The following is a 9,365-nucleotide window of genomic DNA, read 5'->3' as shown; positions in this document are numbered from 1 at the left end:
AAGCTCAAAAAAGAAATTTCGATTCTTCTCTTTCATTCTTAAGAAGTACTTCCCAAATTCTTTGGCATTATCTTGTTCGGAAATATTTTGTACTTTCCTTGTAATTTAATTTCTCACATCTTTTTCAATAAGACTTAGTTCACGATGACCACCTACTGCTGCTATAAATGACTGATATGTTTTACTCGGTCTGATTTCGACTTTCTCACTATTTTCAATGGTACGATGCACAAATATGCTTAACTCCCTGTGTTGTTTAAGCATCTCTACTTGATCTGGACAGTAAGGATGTGAATGATTCTGAACAACTTTAGAAATAATCCAAAGACCAATGTCCTTCAATATATGTACATAAATCCTGGCTGGACAGTTTATTCCAACTGAGGGGTTTGCCTTCAGAGTTAGAGATATCTTGGATTTTTATTTCTCCTCTCTACTACATGTAATTAGTTGATTCTCTTAATTTCATCTCCCTTCCGAATAGTGTTCCTTATTTTCGTAGAAAAACCAGCAAGTTTGAAATTATATTTGTAGAACTTTCTAACTTCTTCGAGTGTCTTAAAATTCATCCCAACCTTTGGGACAAATTGTTCATCAAGAACATACTTGGACTGTAAAATGAATCGAAATATTGTCATAACAAGACCAGTGTGTAATAACCAATGAATCGAAAGATATGCATTGTTATCATTTGGAGCACTTAATTGAAAAGGAATGACAGAATCTTCAAGAATCAAGAATCGGGTATTGCAGGGGTAGTCAACAGGTCGATTAAGAGTTACAAAAAGTGGAGTGATATTTGATCTTTTGGGTGTTGATGACTTTTCCCGAAGATGATTAGGAATTAATTTATTTTATCTGTTTAGTACTTTTCCGTTGATCCTCCACCTTGTTGTGTTGAGCTTTTTGTTTAAAAAAATGCATTCTATAAATTCAGAAACTCCTGCAATATATCCAAATTCAAATTCATAACCAACACTTATTTTAGCAAAGGAGGACGAAATTATTCATGATCACTTTGTTCAATTGCATTTTATTCCATTCAGTTCAAAATTGTTGAAGAATGAACCGAAATAATATCATAATAAGACCATTGTGTAATAACAAATGAATTGAAAAGTGTCCATTATATAAATTCAAATTCAGAAACTCTTGCATTCTAGAATGAACCAAAAATATTATCAAAACAAAACCATTGTATAATACCAAATGAACCAAAAATTGAACACTGGTTTTATTACTTTATTCAATTGCATTCCATTCCATTCAATTCAAAATTGTTGAATAATGAAACTAGATAAAATGAAGACCGATCCAAACCTTGTCCACTTGATTCGATTCAGAAGAATAATTCAAATCGCTCTCATTCAACTGATTTGAACTTGAATTATTCATTTTTTTATAATATGCTATCCAATTTAGAAGAATAATACGCTATTCAAATACAAATCGAAATCTGAAGAGAAAGAGAAGAAATTAGTGGAGAAACACAACGAAAACGAACGAAAATCTAAAGAGAAATCAAAGAAGAACGAAGAAGCTTTATGTTGAAGATGAATGAAGAAGAAGCTTTACGTTGAAGAAGAAGCTTTACGTTGAAGAGATTTACATTAAAAGTCCGTTATGAAAGCATGAAAGAAAAGGTGGCGCGGCGCGTGAGAGAAAATAACATGGTTGGACTTGGTTTGGAAAATTACTTGGATGCAGAGCATTATTGAAAAGTTAAATCAATTTTGATATGCCGTTAAACAAAATTGTAAATTTCTTAATCAATTAAATTTAAACATATCATTACTCAATTAAATTACAAAGTAACGGTTAGACACAATTATTTATCTATATTAAAACTGCATTTTTTGTTTAATAATAACATTGAATCATATATAAATTTCAAATGAATATATTGTACAATATTTTTTTACAAATTAGTTTCTAAGTTTAATATTAGTTTACATATTATCTAATTTATTCCAAAACAATAATACAACAACAACAACAATAACAACAACAACAAGCACAACAATAACAACAAAGCCTTGTTCCACTAGGTGGGGTCGGCTACATGGATCAAAAAATACCATTAAGCTCTATCATGTATCATGTTTACAGAGAGACCGTTTACATGTAGATCTCGTTTGACCACTTCATGGATGGTCTTCTTAGGTTTTTCTCTGTCTTTCACTCCTTGTTCATCTTCTATCTCATCCACCCTCCTATCTGGGTGCTCTATCGGTCTTCTTCTCACATGTCCAAACTACCTGAGATGCAATTCTACCATCTTTTTCATAATAGGTGCTACTCCAACTCTTTCTCTTATATCTTCGTTCCTTATTCTATCCAATCGCGTATGACCACTCATCCACCTCAAAATCTTCAACTTTGCTACACTTAACTTGTGTTCTTGCTCCCCTTTGGCCGCCCAACACTCAATATTATAAAGCATATGATAGCAATGTGATAGAATTTACCTTTAAGTTTTAAATGTACTTTTTTTGTCACATATAAAACCAGACGCACTCCACCATTTTGACCAACCTGCTTGGATCCTATGATTTACATCCTGTTCAATCTCTCCATTATCCTATATAATGCACCTAAGATACTTAAAACTTTTAACTTTTTGCAGGATGTTTTCTCCAATCTTCACCTATGTATTAGGGTTTCTCCTTTGGTGGCCAAACTTACATTCCATATATTCCATCTTGCTACGGCTTATGCGCAGACCATACAATTCTAGAGCTTCTATCCATAAATCCAATTTCTTATTTAGGCCTTCCCTTGACTCTCCCATAAGGACGATATCATCGGCAAAAAGCATGCACCATAGCATAGGCTCTTGGATATGCTCTGTGAGTACTTTCAAGACTAATGTAAAAATGTATGGACTTAAGGATGATCCCTGGTATAATTCTATACCAATAGAAAATTCTTCTGTTACACCACCTTGAGTCTTCACACTAGTTGTAGCTTCCATCACACATGTCTTTAATTGCACGAATATATGCAATCCTTATTCTCTTCCTTTCCAAAATCTTTCATAAGACCTCCTTTAATTAGCACCATATCGTACGCTTTTTCCAAATCAATAAACACCATATGTAGATCCCTTTTATTACTACGATACCTCTCCATCATCTTTTTTAACAGATATATCACTTCAGTGGTGGATCTGCCTGGCATAAATCAAATTAGTTCTCTGTTACTTGTGTCTCTTGTCTCAGCCTTTGTTCTATCACCCTTTCTCATAACTTTATGGTATGGCTCATGAGCTTGATCCGTCTATAGTTTTTGCAACTTTGTATATCCCTTATTCTTGTAGATAGGTACCAATGTGCTCTTTTTCCACTAATCTATCATCTTTTTTGATCTTAAAATCTAATTAAAAAGCTTGGTTAACCAACTGATGTCTTTCTCTCCAACTTCCAAACTTCAATCGGAATATTATTGGGTCCTACTGTCCTGTCATTTTTCATCTGCTTCAGAGTCTCTTTTACCTCGAAGTCTCGAATCCTTCGATAGTAGTTGAAGTTTTGATCATCTTCCCTCATGCATAACCAACCAAGACTCGGAAGAGTCTTCTGCCCTTCATTAAATAACTCGTAGAAGTAGCTATTTCACCTTTCATTGATCTTCTCCTCTTGAACCAAAATCTCTCTGTCTTTATCCTTTATGCATTTAACCTGATCCAAGTCTCTCGTTCTTCTTTCACGACTCTTTATGTAACAGCCTACCACACAGAGCTTTACACTTAAGTAGTAAAGCAGAGGTGGTGTGGTATTACAACCTCTAAAATAAAAATACATATATAGATATATCTGAAAAGAAATATAACTAGGAGCCTTGAAGAAAAAGTTAAACATAGTCCAAAACAGAAAATCGCATCATACTCGTTCGGATAGCATAGAAGAAATGATAAGATCAAACATAAAGGATAATATATATAAAACCAGAGTTCCAAAAGATACAAATAACATGCTCCAAAATCGACCTGCGAAGCAAAGGTCGGCTACAGCATATATATATAGATACAACCCAAAAATATGTCCCAAAATACAACATATAACTCATGTTTCTTCAAGTCAACCTCTAGGAAGGACAAAACACAAGATATATTTACAAGGCAGTGAATACATACATACATATATACAACTAGAAAAAAATACAAAGTTCCAAAAGCATAGTTATTCGCTTCCAGAGAGTCTTCAGTATGCTTAGTGGGGTGTCTCACATCCTGCATCTGAAAAATAACAAAATATGTATAGAATGAGAATCAAGGATTCTCAGTAGGGTAAAGATTCCCACATAGATAAAGTATAAGGCTCTGGAAAAGCCAGAGGTATTCCTAGAACTCCGACGACCCAAATCAAACTTAAAATTCATACTAAACCAGAATTCAAAACACAAATATTTTTATACCCATAAACCTACAAATTTAAAAATTAAAGAGAGAAAGACTGGGTGAGAAAATGAAACTTTTTCACCACTTCATTCGGATGGTTTCAAAGAGCTCAACGCAATGACTGCGTGGCCGTAAACAGTGCTACGATCGGAGCTTTAAATCTGAATTGTGATGGTGTTAAGTGTGTTGGGGAGTATTTATATATGTGGACTTGAGTCTAGTTCACTTGTTTTAATTCGTTGACCCAATTTTAAGCCAAAATTTTTAAAATTAGTGTTTTAAATACTTCTACTTTTCTAAATTTTAAAATTTAATTTCTTAATTTCTTTGAATAATAATTAATTTATTAGTTTATTATTTATTAATTAAGCGTGATTTATTTACCTTTCCTGCTTGACATCTACTACATCATTCTTTCACTGCTTATCCACGATAATACCTACTCAATTCCTATTTTTTACCTTTCCTGTATACCAAAGTTTGAACCCGGAAGTATCCAACTCCTTAGCCTTCGCACTGACCCATTTTATTTTTTGTAGGCACATGATGTTAATCTTCCTCCTTGTCATGGTATCCACCACCTCCATGGATTTTTCTGTTAGAGTGCCCTATATTTCATGTCCCAAATCTCAACCTTTTGTCGCTGCGACCTTTACCTTTATCTTTTTCTTTGCAAACTAGTTTATTTACCCTCGTCCATTGGTGGACAAAATTGTGATCATCAACAATGGCTCCAAAGACTTGGTGCTCTCAAACATAAATCACACTTTGTCACAACTCCGCACAACTAACCAGCAAGTGTACTGGGTCGTCCAAGTAATACCTTACGTGAGTAAGGGTCGATCCCACAGAGATTGTTGGTATGAAGCAAGCTATGGTCATCTTGTAAATCTCAGTCAGGTGGATTCAACTACATTAAGAGATTATTAGATTTTCGAATAATAATAAAAAATAAATAGAAAATAGTTACTCATATAATACAATGGTGGGAATTTCAGATAGGTGCATGGAGATGCTGTGTTCCTTCTGAATCTTTGCTTTCCTACTGCTTTTATCCAATCTTTGTCACTCCTTTCTATGGCAAGCTGTATGTAGGGCATCACCATTGTCAATGGCTACATCCCATCCTCTCAGTGAAAATGGTCCAAATGCTCTGTCACAGCACAGCTAATCATCTGTCGGTTCTCGATCATGTTGGAATAGAATCCCTTGATTCTTTTGCATTTGTCATCACGCCCAGCAATCGTGAGTTTGAAGCTCGTCACAGTCATTCAATCCCGAAATCCTACTCGGAATACCACAGACAAGGTTAGACTTTCCGGATTCCCATGAATGCCGCCATCAATTCTAGCTTATACCACGAAGATTCTGATTAAGGAATCCAAGAGATATGCGCCCGGTCTAAGGTAGAACGGAAGTGGTTGTCAGTCACGCGTTCATAGGTGAGAATGATGATGAGTGTCACGGATCATCACATTCATCATGTTGAAGTGCAACGAATATCTTAGAATAGGAATAAATTGAATTCAATAGAAAATAGTAGTAATTGCATTGAAACTTGAGGTACAGCAGAGCTCCACACCCTTAATCTATGGTGTGTAGATACTCCACCGTTGAAAATACATAAGTGATGAAGGTCTAGGAATGGCCGAATGGCCAGCCCCCAATGTCTAAGATCGCATAAAAAGATCAAAGATATCTAATACAATAGTAAATTATCCTATTTATACTAGATAAGCTATTGGGGTTTACAGAAGTAAGTAATTGATGCATAAATCCACTTCCGGGGCCCACTTAGTGTGTGCTTGGGCTGAGCTTGATCTATCCACGAGCTGAGGCTTCTCTTGGAGTTGAACGCCAAGTTGTAACGTATTTTGGGCATTCAACTCTGGTTCGTGACGTGTTTCTGACATTTGACTCCAGAATGCAGCATGGAACTGGCGTTGGGCGCCAGTTTACGTCGTCTAATTACGAATAAATTATGAACTATTATATATTGCTAGAAAGCTCTGGATGTCTACTTTCCAAAGCCGTTGAAAGCGTGCCATTTGGAGTTCTGTAGCTCCAGAAAATCCATTTTGAGCGCAGGAAGGTCAGATTCCAACAGCATCAGCAGTCCTTTGTCAGCCTCCTATCAGAGTTTTGCTCAGGTCCCTCAATTTCAGCCAGAAAATACCTGAAATCACAAAAAAACATACAAACTCATAGTAAACTCTAGAAATGTGAATTTAGCATAAAAACTAATGAAAAAATCCCTAAAAATAACTAGATCATACTAAAAACTACCTAAAAATAAATACCAAAAAGCGTATAAATTATCCGCTCATCATCCATTCACCAAAACGTGAGAATTCTTGCACATTTAACACTACACCTGTGCACCGATGCAGCGACTCTTACTCATTTGACACTATACGCGAGCCATACAACGCATTGCTTCCGGGCAACAACCTAACTTTAGTGCAATAACATCTTTGATCCATGTCATAAAGATTCCACTAAGTTTTTATGTTGGCTATCGAATGCCTAACACAACCCTCCTCCTTTGTTCGGGCTTGGGACCGGCTATGTACTACAGGTGTCACATAAGCGGAGTTAATTTATTCCAAAAAATAATATAGTATTTTAATTATATACTATATAGTCATATTCCAAGATAGTCAAATTTATCACCAAAAGATTAAATTGGTCACATTAGTTCCTAAAAGATAAAACGTAAGTCAAATTAGTCATTCTATCAGTTAGATAATAATGTATCACGTTAAGTGCCATATGACGTGATGACGTGAGAGGTTTATGCCACGTGTCACAAGATGATTAGTTGACGTGTCATCTGATATTTCATAAATTTATTTAGAGTCTAATTAGTCCTTGAAAGTACACACACAAGTCATTTTCATCCTTAAAATTTTAAAAATTAATCAAGTTAGTCTTTATATAAATCTCATATAATGTTAAATTTTTAATATTTTTTAATACTACTATTTTTAATGTCATTTTTTAGACCTTAATAAACAAAATTCTCTTTACATAAAATAATAAAAATAATTAAATTATTACAAAGTTATTTTGTCATTGGTATTTTAAAATTTTACATTTTCAAATTTTACTTATTTGTAGTGAAATTTTTTCATTTAAATATTTTTATCAAACTATTATTATTTATATACTTAAAAATATAATTATTTGAATCTCACTAAAATTTAATAATATAATAAAATTTAAATCTTTTAGATTTTTTAATTTATAATTTTGTTATTGTTTAATTTATGTGGTAAAATTTAATAATTGAAAAATCGATTTGTGAGATCACTTTGATTTTTTAATATCTTAATGTAGATTTTTTTAAATATAATTACTACTTAGTTATCACTATTTCTCTATGTCTTTTCAATTGTCAAATTTTTTAAAAGTTAATTTATTAAAAAGAATGTTAAACTAAAATAAATATAGAAAGATGAAAATAGAAAACTAATGATAGATAATTTGAAAATTTAAAATCGAAAAATAACAAAAATATAATTTTGTAATAATTTTATTATTTTTATTATTTTATTTGAAAAAAATTTTGTTTATTAAAATATAAAAAAATATAGTTAAAATTAATAGGATTAAAAAATATTAAAATTTAATATTATAAAAAATAAGAGAGGTTTATATAAGATCTAATTTATTCAATTTCTAAAATTTTAGAAATGAAAATGACTTATGTGTGTATTTTCAAAGACAAATTTAATTTTAAATAAATTTATGACATGTCAGATAGCACACGACAAACGTGGCATACTATGTGTCACTGACCTGACATATCAATTAATTATCTTGTGATACGTGATATTATTCTACCACTTCATCATGTCATGTGACACTTAACGTGACATGCTATCGTCTAATTAATAGAAGAATTAATTTAATTTACGTTTTATCTTTCAAGAATTAATATGACTATTGACTAATTTAATTTTTTGGGACTAATTTAAAGAATATATAATCTTTTTAGGAACAAATTTAACTATTAATTCTTAATTTAATTTTCTTTTCTATTAATGTTGTTCTATGAGCTAAGTCTCAGAGTGGTCCCTGAAGTTACACTCGTGCTTCATTGTAGTCCCTAAAATTATTAATTACCCAAATTGGTACCTAAAGTTAAACGCCGGGACTCAGTGTTGTCCTTCCGGCACATTTCCTCCAGGTGGCGTCATCGGAAAGCTGATGTGGCTAATTTGGTGACACGCGGGCAAGGCTAAAACGACGTAATTTTGATGGTGGCACGTAAATGGCCGAAAACGACGTCGTTTCACTCCAAAAGTTGGTTTTGAAGACTCCCCCATCAAACGTTAACGTAACGCATTGTCTTCCCTCCCTCAAAATACAACACAAATCCCTCCTCCCCTTTACTCATCAATGGCGGTGGTTGGATTGTGGTAACTGTTGCGATTTCTGTGGAGCACGACTGCTATATAGGATCGGATATCGTCATCTGCCTCAAACGAAGACTGTATCGAAGGCTTGTCTCTCTGAAAAAGGTAAGGAAAAAAGAAAAAATATAATGTGATATAAGGAATGCTCTGTTTTTTGTTAAGGTTGTTAGTTTAATCTCTTCAGTAGTTAGAAACGATTTTTTGGAGTGTTATCTGTGGGTATGCATGTTTGTGTTTCGCAATATTTGGCTAGGGTTTGATCGCAACTAGTTTTCTGAGTGGTTAGGCTAATGAAAGTGTTGACTGTATGAGGGCTGTTTGTCATGGGAAAATGCTATTTCTTATCTATTATGCTTCGCTGTATTTACAGTTAATGTGGTTTCTAACTTGTTAATATGGTTGTAGATGATGAGGTTGATCATGAAATTTTGTTTCTAAATTGCAGATGGGAGACCCTTGGATTACCATCATATTTCACCATGGAGGCTTATTCGTCACAGAGTTTGATGGAACTGTGAATTACAGTGGTGGACAGATTTCTGAGT

Source organism: Arachis duranensis, chromosome 2 (assembly GCF_000817695.3).
Source record: "Arachis duranensis cultivar V14167 chromosome 2, aradu.V14167.gnm2.J7QH, whole genome shotgun sequence".
Taxonomy (NCBI): Eukaryota; Viridiplantae; Streptophyta; class Magnoliopsida; order Fabales; family Fabaceae; genus Arachis; species Arachis duranensis.
This window is presented reverse-complemented; position numbering follows the sequence as displayed.